This window comes from Sinocyclocheilus grahami, unplaced genomic scaffold, assembly GCF_001515645.1.
Source record: "Sinocyclocheilus grahami isolate Dianchi unplaced genomic scaffold, SAMN03320097.WGS_v1.1 scaffold150.1, whole genome shotgun sequence".
NCBI lineage: Eukaryota > Metazoa > Chordata > Actinopteri > Cypriniformes > Cyprinidae > Sinocyclocheilus > Sinocyclocheilus grahami.
In genome coordinates, this window is record NW_015505329.1 from 1,873,521 (window position 1) to 1,887,343 (window position 13,823).

The following is a 13,823-nucleotide window of genomic DNA, read 5'->3' on the forward strand; positions in this document are numbered from 1 at the left end:
GTTTGAGACAGAACCTTCAGCCTGTGTCAGCAGTAATGGCTCCGTTAATATTATATCACCACCAACTCACAGCAAATGATACAGTTTCTATAGACTTTCTATAGATTATATATTTGTTTATCCACGTGGCATGATTTTAGATAGTAACAAATCCATCAAGATGGAACAGCCTCTGCACACAAAACTCACATGATTTTATGATAGGATAGAATTATATGGTACTTCATTGTATTCACTAAAGGCAGAGTTCATGAAAATGTCAAAATGCACTTACCCTCATGTTGTTCCAAACCCGTATGACTTTCTTCCTTCTGCTGAACAAAAAATAAGACATTTAGAGAAACATTGGGATCACTGTATGGATAAATGTTTTTATTTATTGTTTTTATATTTTTTATAATAATAAATAATAATACTTTTTATTATATATTTTATAGAATTTACATATTGACCAGAGGGCATGGTAAATACAACTATAACACAACTACAACTATAATTTTGATTAAATGCAAACATTTCTTTTATAAATATACAAATATAAACTATACAATTTTATAATAATTTTATATTATAAACTAATTTGATTGTTTTATTAAAAATAAATGTATTTATTTATTATATAATTATATTTATTTTGTATAATATTATAAAATAAATACAATTTATAAATGTATTTGATTGAAAATGTATTATTATTATTATTATTATTCAATTTATTTTACTTTTCAAATAACACATTTTTCTTAATGCACTACTCACGTTTGTGTAGCCCAATTTCAGTTCCAGAATTGAAATGAAGACTAATGTGATTTTCTATTTTGTTATTCATTGCATCAAGAGTTTCATTAACCCTTTTCATCATATGAAAGAAAGGGGCTGCATCTGACGTGCTTAAACATATCAGTTCATTGTTTGTAAATTAAGCCTTGAAATAGGTCATTGCATTTTGATGAGAGACAAAAGGACTGTAAAATTGCACAGCAATGCCAGACCAGTATGTTCAAAAGGTCTGTCTGCCTGCAAGGACCACTTAAATTATGCATTAAACAGCCCAAAACATACCTCAGTGAAGGCAAACATTCAACTCAAGAAGAAAGAAGCACCTGAAGCAAGCCGTGTTACTGGTATTTTAACAATGAAAGTAAAAGCAACCCAGTCTAAGTGTTTAATATATACAGTAGTTAGTGTTGCCTGATTGCTTACAGCCAGAAAATAGGGAGAAAATGGCCAGAGAGGGAGGGAGAGACAGAGTGAGAAAGAGCGAGAGTGCCCTGGTAGCAGAATAGCCCGTTGACCGCTGAGTGAACCTTCCTCTGAACTGAGGATGAACCTTCAACTTGAGGAGCATCGGTCACAGATCTCCCTGGGAGCTGTAAACAGGGGCGGCCAACACACCAGCACTTAATACACACATCTCACACTATTCACCCCTCCGTACACACTTTTTCTGCTTTCTCAAACTTTCACCGCAGCCATACGCAAAACGGCAAAGCTGAAAATCATCAATAGCATTTTTTTTTGTGCGGTGTGCATGCATGTAGGTAGATGCATTGAGAGTTCATGATTTAAATCTCTGCATCGCTATGCAATATTGTACTCGCACACCAGCAACATACGCAAACATCCTAACACGACACGCCCAGCGGGGCGATTGCAAAATGCGGCAGAGGGGTCATTCCCGTCTCTGTTTGGCATTCTGTTGCAAATGTCACAAGGGAGGGACTACAAAAACGCTAGGCAGCATAAACTCCACTTTCTGAGGTGAAAGCTGAATTACTGGTAAGAGTCCCATTAACATCAGCATTGTGTGGTGAAGTGGGGCGAATGTGAGCCGGAGGGTGTCAAACGGGTGAACAGAGTCCTATAGGAGATGTACTGTACATACTGGACTACAAGAGTACTGGCAGCATGCTAGACATAGAAAGCACAGGCCTTACATAACCTGACTCAACTGATTTATCCTTTGCTTTATTCAAAATAAGATTTAGAAAAGCACCTATTTTCATCGTATAAATACTGAATTACTGAATATCAACATAGTGACTTTAAAAATATGTCCAATACACTGCCAGTCAAAAGTGTGATCAGTCAGTAAGATATTTGAATGTTTTTGAAATGTTTCTTATGCTCACCAAGACGACATTCATTTGACAAAATACAGTAAACACATGAAATATTGTTACAATTTAAAATTATTGTTTTCTATTTTAATATATTTGATTTCTGTGATGTAAAAGCTGAATTTTCAGCATCATTACCCCAGTCTCCAGTGTCACATGATCCTTCAATAATCATTTTCATTTGCTGATTTGCTACTCAAGAAACATTTATTAACATTATCAATGATGAAAACAGTTGTGCTGCTTAATATTGTTGTGGAAACAATTATAATTTTTTTCAGGATTCTTTGATGAATAGAAAGTTCAAAAGAACAACATTTATATGAAATACACTGAACAAAATTATAAATGCAACCCTTTTGTTTTTTGCCCCCATTTTTCATGAGCTGAACTCAAAGATCTAAGACTTTTTCTATGAACACAAAAGGCCTGTTTCTCTCAAATATTGTTCACAAATCTGTCTACATCTGTGTTAGTGAGCACTTCTCCTTTGCCGAGATATTCCATCCACCTCACAGGTGTGGCATATCAAGATTCTGATTAGACAGCATGATTATTGCACAGGTGTGCCTTAGGCTGGCCACAATAAAAGGCCACTCTAAAATGTGCAGTTTTGCTGTATTGGGGGGTCCGGGGGGGTCCAAAAACCAGTCAGTATCTGGTGTGACCACCATTTGCCTCACACAGTGCAACACATCTCCTTCGCAAAGAGTTGATCAGGTTGTTGATTGTGGCCTGTGGAATGTTGGTCCACTCCTCTTCAATGGCTGTGCGAAGTTGCTGGATATGCCAACACACCAGCACTTAATACACACATCTCACACTATTCACCCCTCCGTACACACTTTTTCTGCTTTCTCAAACTTTCACCGCAGCCATACGCAAAACGGCAAAGCTGAAAATCATCAATAGCATTTTTTTTTGTGCGGTGTGCATGCATGTAGGTAGATGCATTGAGAGTTCATGATTTAAATCTCTGCATCGCTATGCAATATTGTACTCGCACACCAGCAACATACGCAAACATCCTAACACGACACGCCCAGCGGGGCGATTGCAAAATGCGGCACAGGGGTCACGGACGGGTTAGTGTCGAACATACCATTCCCGTCTCTGTTTAGCATTCTGTTGCAAATGTCACAAGGGAGGGACTACAAAAACGCTAGGCAGCATAAACTCCACTTTCTGAGGTGAAAGCTGAATTACTGGTAAGAGTCCCATTAACATCAGCATTGTGTGGTGAAGTGGGGCGAATGTGAGCCGGAGGGTGTCAAACAGGGGTGAACAGAGTCCTATAGGAGATGTACTGTACATACTGGACTACAAGAGTACTGGCAGCATGCTAGACATAGAAAGCACAGGCCTTACATAACCTGACTCAACTGATTTATCCTTTGCTTTATTCAAAATAAGATTTAGAAAAGCACCTATTTTCATCGTATAAATACTGAATTACTGAATATCAACATAGTGACTTTAAAAATATGTCCAATACACTGCCAGTCAAAAGTGTGGGGTCAGTAAGATATTTGAATGTTTTTGAAATGTTTCTTATGCTCACCAAGACGACATTCATTTGACAAAATACAGTAAAAACATGAAATATTGTTACAATTTAAAATTATTGTTTTCTATTTTAATATATTTGATTCCTGTGATGTAAAAGCTGAATTTTCAGCATCATTACCCCAGTCTCCAGTGTCACATGATCCTTCAATAATCATTTTCATTTGCTGATTTGCTACTCAAGAAACATTTATTAACATTATCAATGATGAAAACAGTTGTGCTGCTTAATATTGTTGTGGAAACAATTATAATTTTTTTCAGGATTCTTTGATGAATAGAAAGTTCAAAAGAACAACATTTATATGAAATACACTGAACAAAATTATAAATGCAACCCTTTTGTTTTTTGCCCCCATTTTTCATGAGCTGAACTCAAAGATCTAAGACTTTTTCTATGAACACCGCTCACCCACAAGACGCCATGTCTGCCATCTGCCCTGTACAGTGAAAACCGGGATTTGCATTCTCCAAAGTGCCAGACGCCATTGAATGTGAGCATTTGCCCACTCAAGTTGGTTACGACGATAAACTGCAGTCAGGTCGAGACCCCGCTGAGGATGACGAGCATGCAGATGAGCTTCCATGAGACGGTTTCTGACAGTTTGTGCAGAAATTCTTTGGTTATGCAAACCGATTGTTGCAGCAGCTGTCCGGGTGGCTGGTCTCAGACGATCTTGGAGGTGAAGATGCTGGATGTGAAGGTCCTGGGCTGGTGTGGTTACACGTGGTCTGCGGTTGTGAGGCCGGTTGGATGTACTGCCAAATTCTCTGAAACGCCTTTGGAGACGGCTTATGGTAGAGAAATTAATATTCAATTCACGGGCAACAGCTCTGGTGGACATTCCTGCAGTCAACATGCCAATTGCACGCTCCCTCAAAACTTGCGACATCTGTGGCATTGTGCTGTGTGATAAAACTGCACATTTTAGAGTGGCCTTTTATTGTGGCCAGCCTAAGGCACACCTGTGCAGTAATCATGCTGTCTAATCAGCATCTTGATATGCCACACCTGTGAGGTGGATGGATTATCTCGGCAAAGGAGAAGTGCTCACTAACACAGATGTAGACAGATTTGTGAACAATATTTTAGAGAAATAGGCCTTTTGTGTACATAGAAAAAGTCTTAGATCTTTGAGTTCAGCTCATGACAAATGGGGGCAAAAACAAAAGGGTTGCATTTATAATTTTGTTCAGTGTAGATTTTTTATATATATTTGAATTTAATACAAAGAAAATACTAATTTAGTACTAAATTGTTTGGATTTAGTAGTAAATCTAAGTCGAATAATTATTAGACCATCATTTATTTCATATAAATTAAAAACAAAGAAGCTAGTATTTCATTATATTAGTATTTATTTTAATAAGTATTACTAATAGTAATAAATTATTTGAAATATAAATTTTTTGTTACATTATAAAAGTCTTTACTGTCACTTTTGATCAAATTAATGCATCCTTGTTTAATAAAAGTATTAATTCAAATAAACGTTTGAACAGTAGTCATTAAAATTCAATTAAAATGAATGATTTTACTTTCTTTTTTTTTTTGGCTTCCTTGGACAAATTTGTGCCCATGTCAGGATCTCAAAACTTTTAGGTATATATTAAATTTCCTTGTAATGTGCAGTTCCCGGATATAGTTAAAAAATACATATATTTTTATAGAAAGCAATTTTTACTAGCAAAAAAGTAAAGTAGAAATACCTACTGTAGAAAAAATATCCTTGATATTTTCAGGTTTCCAGGACTGTGGACTGCACAGTTAAAAAAAATATAAAAATTTTAACATGGCTGGTGAAGTTACAGTAGTGAAATAAATAGTGTTTTTTAATAGTAAAAATCAGCTAGACTTGTACTAAATTGTACTAAAATGTGCTAAATTAAAACAAGTGGTTTTTACCTGTGCAAAACTCACCACTAGGGTGTTGCTATTCAGTTTCTTTAGAATTGTAGATGTAGAATTTCCTGTAAAAGAGAAATGCATAACATTATGGAAATAATGGGTTATGCCATTTTGTGTTGATGAAAGTAAATATTTGAATAGTTTTTTTAAAAGCCATGGCACATGCATATGAGAAAACAATATACAGATAACATTGGCCATAAAAAGCTTTGAGAACTTAGAAATCATTATGTTCTTACTGTATAGTAGGGCAGCCCAGAGCCAAGGACACCTTGCCATGGCAAAAAAACAAATGCAGAGACAACTGTCCCTGAAGTCAGAACAGGTGCTGCAGGACAGGCCAGAGTCCGGCGGGACAGCTGTACTATTCCTGTCCAGAACAGAGCCGGCTGACTGCGGATCCACAGAGACTAATGACAGATGGACATGTGGGGGAGCCCTCGAACGGCTCGGAGGTTTGTGCTTTACACTCCAAGAGAACGACGGAGTAACCTTTTCCACAACATAGACACAATTGATGGCGCTATCAAAGTGTAATTGTTCATAAATACTCATAAATGTGTTCAATCAGCATGTTTGTTTCTAATAGTGTTCCTCTGTCCTCTGGAAACAGATTTATTCACTACGATGAGCAATTTCCACACACACAGACTCGTGGAAAAACACAGCGAATCATGCAGCTGCAACACCCCGCGCCAATTAACATGACTTTGACCTCACACATCCGGGTCAGTGCATCCGAGCAGAGGAATAAAAGGCAGAGCTGGTCCCAGAATATGAGTTCCCAATTACCCTTGAGTGAGATCCACAGAGCAGAATGCTGCAGGTGAGAAGTTGGATGGGGCTTCTGTGGTGGGCTGGCAGAGACACAATGAACCTCTGTGGCACCGGCTTGGAATCGCTGCGTGTCTGCGATGAAAAATACTGAGGGCACAAGACAAAACAGTACACAGACTAATGAATTCAGTGCATGTGTAATTTATTATGAGCAGACGGCCCCCTCGATTCTTTCTGGTGTGGAACTGCATGCTACAATCGTATGAAATGAGTCAAATTAAATACGCATTATCAAGAGGGAGCAATTGAGATGTCATGTAAGATCATTATACTTTGACCCACAAAAAGTTCACATAATAGTATCATAAATTTACGTTATTTGGTCATTTGATGTCATTCATGTCATTTCAAATAATAATATTTTTCACATGGAAGAGGAAAGGGGACTTTAATGACAGTTCATAATGACTATTATCATTAACCTCCAAAAAAGATAATAAAAGTAGTAGCACTGAAAAAAATGGCTAAACAATTTCACATTTTTAGTAATTGAAAGTGTGAAGTTTTTGAAGGAGAAAGACTGAAAGATCATTTTTACAGTGCAGGATGTAGTATAAAAATAGTTTTAACCCTCATGTTGTATTTGGGTCATTTTGACCTGGGGAGGATTTTCTGTTTGCTGAAAATACCACTGGAATAAAACTTTCTGACTTTGCTTAACACACACACACACACACACACACACAAAGTATAATTTTTGTACTTTTGGGGGGATTTTTTCCCCACCTTGTTACATTTGTGGTGTTCTAAGTCAAAAATGACCGACCTACAAAAAGTGCTTATAAATTTCTTATGCTATTTTATTACCAATTTTTGGATTGCATATTTTTATTAACTTGTTTTCTTTCAATTAGCACAGGGTTTGTATTTATTTTGGAACTGATTGATCGTAGGCCTCATTGATCTAAGCTTATGCACCTCAGATTTTGAGTGATCTTTGCCAAAATTATCCACAAATAATGTTTTTTTTTTGCACTTAAAATCTGAGGTTCATGAGCTCAGATCAGTGAGGCTTCCAAAAATACAGAAACACAAATCCTGTGCTCATTGCAAGAAAACAAGTTGATAAAAAGATCGAATCCATAATTTGGTGATAATATGTCATAATGAGAGATTTACAAGCAATCAATTTTTGACTGGGAACACCAAATTAGGATTTTCAAGAGTTAAAGTCATACGATAGCTGAGGAGCAGATAAAAAAATAGTCATTATACAACCAATTCTCTCAAATCTTATTTGTGTTTGCGTCAGATTCATTAAAGGTGCATTGGTACATCAAAATAGTCCTTAACACCAAAAGCTATTTGTTTCTGTGTTGTAGCTGAGTGAAAATGGTCAAATAGAGAGTTTTGTGGTGTGTTTTGTCCGTCTTCGAGCCTGATATCTCCCAAACTGGGTAAACTATTTCTTTAAAAATCAGTTAAACAAACATATTAATTTATCAAAACTTGCAGATACCAACTGCTCATACAAACACAGCATATAGTGGCAGATGTTATCAATCGTCAGTGAACATATGCCTAAAGGCTTCGAGGACTAAGCGCTGTATCTCATCTCAGTTCCCTTTCTGTTAATAGTTCAGTGGCATGTCATCTCTCCAACAATTCCCCGGTCCTTACTGTACCGAACGACTCGATAGAATATGACTGTGATCTAATGTAGTAGATCCATCAGTGCTGGTGTCATGGCAGTGGAGTTCAATGTGCAGCTCTGCAAAGGGCATATACAGTACAGTTTGTTAGCGATGTACAGGCGTATACAGAGTCTGTGCATGCAAAACTCAGCAGGAGGCATGTAAAAATCTTTTACAAAGAGTCCAAATGTCTCAGACTACCCTGAAAATCTGGGATTCAATACTTAAGTTAAACTGGGAAATAGAAAGTTTAAATACGATTTCAAAACATGAAAAACATTTAGGTGTAAAATAAATAAGAAATTAATATTTATTTGATAATATTTTTTAAAATCATATATTTAATATAAAACTGAATAATAATTTAGATCATATTTTTTCATAGATTCAAAAAAGAAACATTTTGACAAAATAAAAAAGAAATGATCTATTTAATAATATTATTTTAGAGCATAATTAATATAAAATTGGGTAAAAATTTTGATCATAATTAATTTAATATAAATTAAAAAAAGAAAATATTAGACACAATAAACAAGAAATTAATAATTATTTTATAATAATTTAATAATTGAAAATTAAATAATTTCAATTATTTGTTTGATATAAATTTAATACAAAGAAAATACTAATTTAGTACTAAATTGTTTGGAATAATAATTCCAAAGTCAAATAATAATTAGACCATAATTGATTTCATATGAATTAAAAACAAAGAAACTAGTATTTCGTTATATTATTTATTTGAATAAGTATTACTAATAGTAATAAATTATTTGAAATATAAGTCTTTTGTTACATTATAAATGTCTTTACTGTCACGTTTTATTAATTTAATGCATCCTTGCTGAATAAAAGTAGTAATTTCTTTCAAAAAAGTAAATAAATTAGTGCCAGTAGTAAATTAGTATTTGTTTAAAAATGATTTAATGTCAATACATAATTGAAATAATATTTTTAAATGTAATATTTATATAGTTGTATGCACTGTTTGAGGTTACTAAATAAAAATAATCAAATGTGTGGCAAAGTTAATTCTCTTTGTACATGAATCATCAGGTTTTGTTCATGTCAGCTTGAGTGCTGCTGTTATTAAAGCAAAAAGAGGACACGTCAAACGCTAATAAATTATGAAATTCATTACTTTTTCAGTTCAACTTCTTTATTTACAGTGTTATGCTAATAATATGATATGTAATTATATACAGTATTACATTAAAAAAAGGAAAACAGAAGCATTTTAGTGCACAAATGGATTTTTGGACCCCACTATATATGTAGCAAGATTAAAATGCTTATAACCGCAACACAGCACTTTCTGCTGTAATGGCACACACCGATTCTGGGTAACATTGACAGGCCTTAAGGCCACGTGACGATGACTTTCTAGGTCAAATGCTGCCCAAAGCCAAGACAGCCAGAAAGGATGGGGGAGAGAGAGACACTGAGGGGAAGCAAAACGGGGTGGAGAGCATGCACAAAGTGGAAACAGACGTGCCTAAAAATAAACCATCTGAAATATTTAACTTACTGACCTAGAAACTGCATCACTTTAATCATATCAGTGCTCCAGCAGAGGGGTCGGCAACAACCAGAGTATGATATCATTAATGTGGGGTATGGAAATCATGATGAAACAGGAAGAAGAAACCCCCGGGGAAATTCGCCCGCAAACATGTAGCCAAGAAAAATCCTGTGAATCCGGGACACTTTAATCGCTTCGTCCACTCTTATAGAATTGTCTAGAATCAGTGAACTTTTAACGCAATGTGTGTCACTGGGCATCAGTTCAGTATGTGACTCACAGAGCCCTCGTGAACACAAATAAACTGAGCTGAGCTAATGAGGAGCAGAAACTGTGCCTTTCGAAAAACCGTCGAAAATGATCAAAAATACAGTAAAAATAGAAATGTTGTGAAATATTATTATAATTTAAAAGAACTGTTTTCTGTTTGAATATATTTTACAACGTAATTTATTCCTGTGATGCAAAGCTGAATTTTCAGCATCATTACTCCAGTCTTCAGTGTCACATGATCCTTCAGAAATCATTCTAATATGCTGATTTGCTGCTCAATAAATATTTCTGATTATTATCAATGTTGGAAACAGTGTGCTGCATAATATTTAATGCATCCTTACTGAATAAAAAATAAGTAAATAAATAAATTACTGACTGCAGACTATTTCAGTATAATCTATTTTAGAGGGCTCAAAAAATCTATTTCATTCCAAAAAATGAAAAGACATTTCCTCACTCTCATGTTGTCCCAAACCTGTATAACTTTTCTTTGGTGGAACACAAAATTTAGCAGATTGTGCAGCATGCTCTGTCCTATACCATGAATGCAAACAGTGGAAAAACACCATACAATTAACATAAAAGCTTTATACATTTAGTCGTCTCGAGCCATACAAGAGCATTTGTGAGAAACATGATGTCAAACCACTGCAACGGGTCCTTTAAGAGACGTCCAGGGGCCCGTTCTTCGTACGTTGCTTATTACATCTGAGATGAAACGTCACATCCAAGATGATATCATCGCGCTAATCAGGATCTGGCTAATTCGGTTCTTCGAACGCACCTGTTGTTGATGATTAGTATGGCTGGATTGAGTTATCTGAGATAATTGCGCATTCATGGGTTGGTTTAAAAGGGACTATATATCGATACTCGATATGAAAAACTTGACAAATTTTTGGACTTTTATAAGGAAACAGCCAAGCGAACAAAACTACATAAATGTTATAATAGATCAATGAAATGTGCACTGTTTTTATTTTATTTTATATATTTTTTACATGATTCTCAATTATTTATATTCACGATTTGTAATATTTGTACAGGCTTTACATTTTTATTTCAGTGTAGTAATTAGCAATTCGTTTAATTTTATATTTGAACAGATTTGTTACGTGACAGCATTAATGAACGTTTCTTAAGGGTCAAGATCATGTTATCTGCATCTCCTGCGCTCCACCAAGCCACTACCATAATATCTGTCACCACTCAAATTAATGCACGACTCTACATTATCTGTACAGCATGTGTGTAAGACTCGAATACAATTATGAAGTAATCATTTTATGATGAATAAATCTCTCAGTGAGTAAAACTGGCTGTGTCTGTAGTATTAAAGACTACACAACATTATTATATGATCTTTAAATTAATTTTTATATGATTATTATTTTAAATTATTGTCCCTGGATTAGTAGGGTACTCTTGTAATAAAGTAGCGGTGGCTGGGACAGATTTTAAGTATCAATTCTGCTTACAAAGATGCGATCTAATCCTGTTTACATGAAATAAGCCTGCACCCGAGCAGGTTTAAGCTTACGGACCTGTTGCTATGACAGCAACTCCGGGATGAGCTTCGAAGAACCAAACAATCCAAGATCATGCCAAATCGTCAACAATCAAATCCAGCTAACTGAGTTAGCGACGTACGAAGAACGGGCCCCTGTTCTCACAGGCTAGTAAACAATTAGAATATAGGCTATTTTTGTTTTGAATCATTCACAGATTACACAAATAGGAGAGACCAGCCTTGAATCGCCATTTGAGAATCTAAAATTAAAAATTTGGAGGGAGATTTACAAATCATTAAAATGAAGATCACTATTTTAGCTGTGTAATAATGAAACGCTTGCACTTAGGGTAATCACTATTTGAGAGTTGCCCTGGGGCAGTTGAGAGGCAACGCAACACCATCAATATTGATGCCCCGTGGCTTAACTGGATTTTTGGAGGGACTTTGTCCCACATCAATATTGATGCCATTGCCACATATCCTCGTCAGGACCTCTTTAAGGATTTATAACAGCTACAGGAAGGGTGGACGACTTTGTTAAAATGTATGGACATTTTGGTCCCGGTGACTGTGCTGGAGGAATTTCTTTTAGTCACAGTCATTCGTTTTATGAGATTGTGATTTTTGGATTGGAAAACAAAATGGATTTCATTTTCAAATGAAAAACACCTAAATAAATGGGGTTTTGATTTCAGACCCCCTATAAGCAATGGTCCAAAACTTCTCCAGTACGGCTTTGTGTGTTCCCTCAAACCGCCGCAGGGCAGGAGCTCCGCTTTAGCAGCTGGCTTCCTGACAGAGAGCCAAAAATGAGAGACCTCATATGCACAAAGACTGACCTCAATTCAGTTTGACGTCTCAACTATTGATCTGGCTGGCTGACCCTCCCAGAGACAGACCGCTTGCCCTTGTGGCCAATGTTCAAGTTTAAGCGCTATTGCTGCGGGCGACTTCATTCTTAACATTTGAAACGTGCATCGCTGTAGTTCATCCAGGCCTCGTTAAATTGAGATTGTCACATCAGTTAGAGGTTAAACGTGTGTGTGTGACTCAAGCACTACTCAACAACACCCCATTTGTTTGCTATAGTAGAGTTTTTAACAATCATTGTCACGTCTGAATGATTTATGGGGCATGACACTAGATTTGTCATTTTAACCACAAGCCACAATGACTATTAAAACATGTCAGAATCTAAACAATGGTAAAACTGAAGCTGATTTTTTTTATCGAACTGAAGATGTAAAATACAACAAGCATCCTTATAGATGTTTGAAATATGTATGAGATGATAAAAACCAATATGCATCTACATTCAAACAGACATTTAACTTACCCACGGGGCACATGCTGCTGCAGATATATTTTATATTCACAATTAGGTAATATTGCATGTTGTTGAGGTGAAGAGGTCACTGTTGAACTGGAGTGACAGGTCTGAAATGAAGGAATAAGTAATTTTCATACTAGCCACTCTATTGCTGGAAGGGTTCTAGAGACCACAAGGCCACAAGCATGACTTATAACCCTGCCAACAAAGCTATAAACATTATGCATTAGTGAATTTTCTAAAAGAATAAAAAAAAAAATAGGTTGAAAGTATATTCTATCAAAATTAAATATTTAAATGTCTTAAAATCAGAGGCGGACAGGAGGGAAGTACAGTATTTTTACTCTGCTGTAAAAGTACTTTTCAGGTGTCTGTACTTTATCAGAGTGTTTTTCTTTAGACAACTTTACTTCACAATATTCCAAAGTATAATATTGTACTTTTTACTGCACTACATTTCATATTAAATGTAATTTAATACTTAATTACATTAGAAATCTATTACTTTCTTACTTTTACTCAAGTAAAAGTAATTCAAAGATTTACTTGAGTACAAGAAAGTACTACATTTTTAATGTTCTTAAGTATTAAAGGTAAAACAAACAACTTTTATTTATGAAATGAAGTGCTGTAAAAAGTATGACATTATGCTTTGGAATGTAGTGAAGTAAAGTTTTCCAAAGAAAAACACTTTACTTTACTTGAGTAAAGTAAAAATACTTCACTACTGTCCACCTCTGCTTAAAATGTATTATATATTTACTTTTACATTTAGTCATTTAGCAGATGCTGTTATCCAAAGCAACTTACAAATGAGGACAATGGAAGCAATCAAAATCAACAAAAGAGCAATGATATACAAGTGCTATAACAAGTCTCAGTTAGCTTAACACAGTACACGTAGCAAGGGTTTTCTAAATAATATAACAAATAAAAAGAAAACAGATAGAATAGAAAAAGAATAGAGCAAGCTAGTGTTAGAGTTATTTTTAGTTTTTGTTAATTGTATAATAAATGAAAAGAAAACCGATAGAATACAAAAAGATTAGAAAGCAAGTGTTAATTTTTTTTTTTTTTTTTAAGAAAACAAGCACCAAGAGGGCAAGTCTAAAA

The 13,823-nt window shown here is 35.2% G+C and overlaps 1 protein-coding gene across 1 annotated transcript in view; it reads right to left on the reverse strand.

The window, feature by feature from the left end:
- Positions 1-291: 291 nt before the first annotated feature.
- LOC107592141 (nuclear receptor subfamily 2 group F member 5-like) overlaps positions 292-13,823 on the reverse strand; it is a 30,878-nt gene continuing 17,346 nt past the window's right edge. The window contains exons 4-6 of the transcript XR_001609948.1: positions 5,835-6,519; positions 5,593-5,657; positions 292-314 (exon numbers count right to left, since the gene is read on the reverse strand). The gene's annotated coding sequence lies outside the window, so the exon portion shown is untranslated. The remainder of the gene's footprint in view (positions 315-5,592; positions 5,658-5,834; positions 6,520-13,823) is intronic.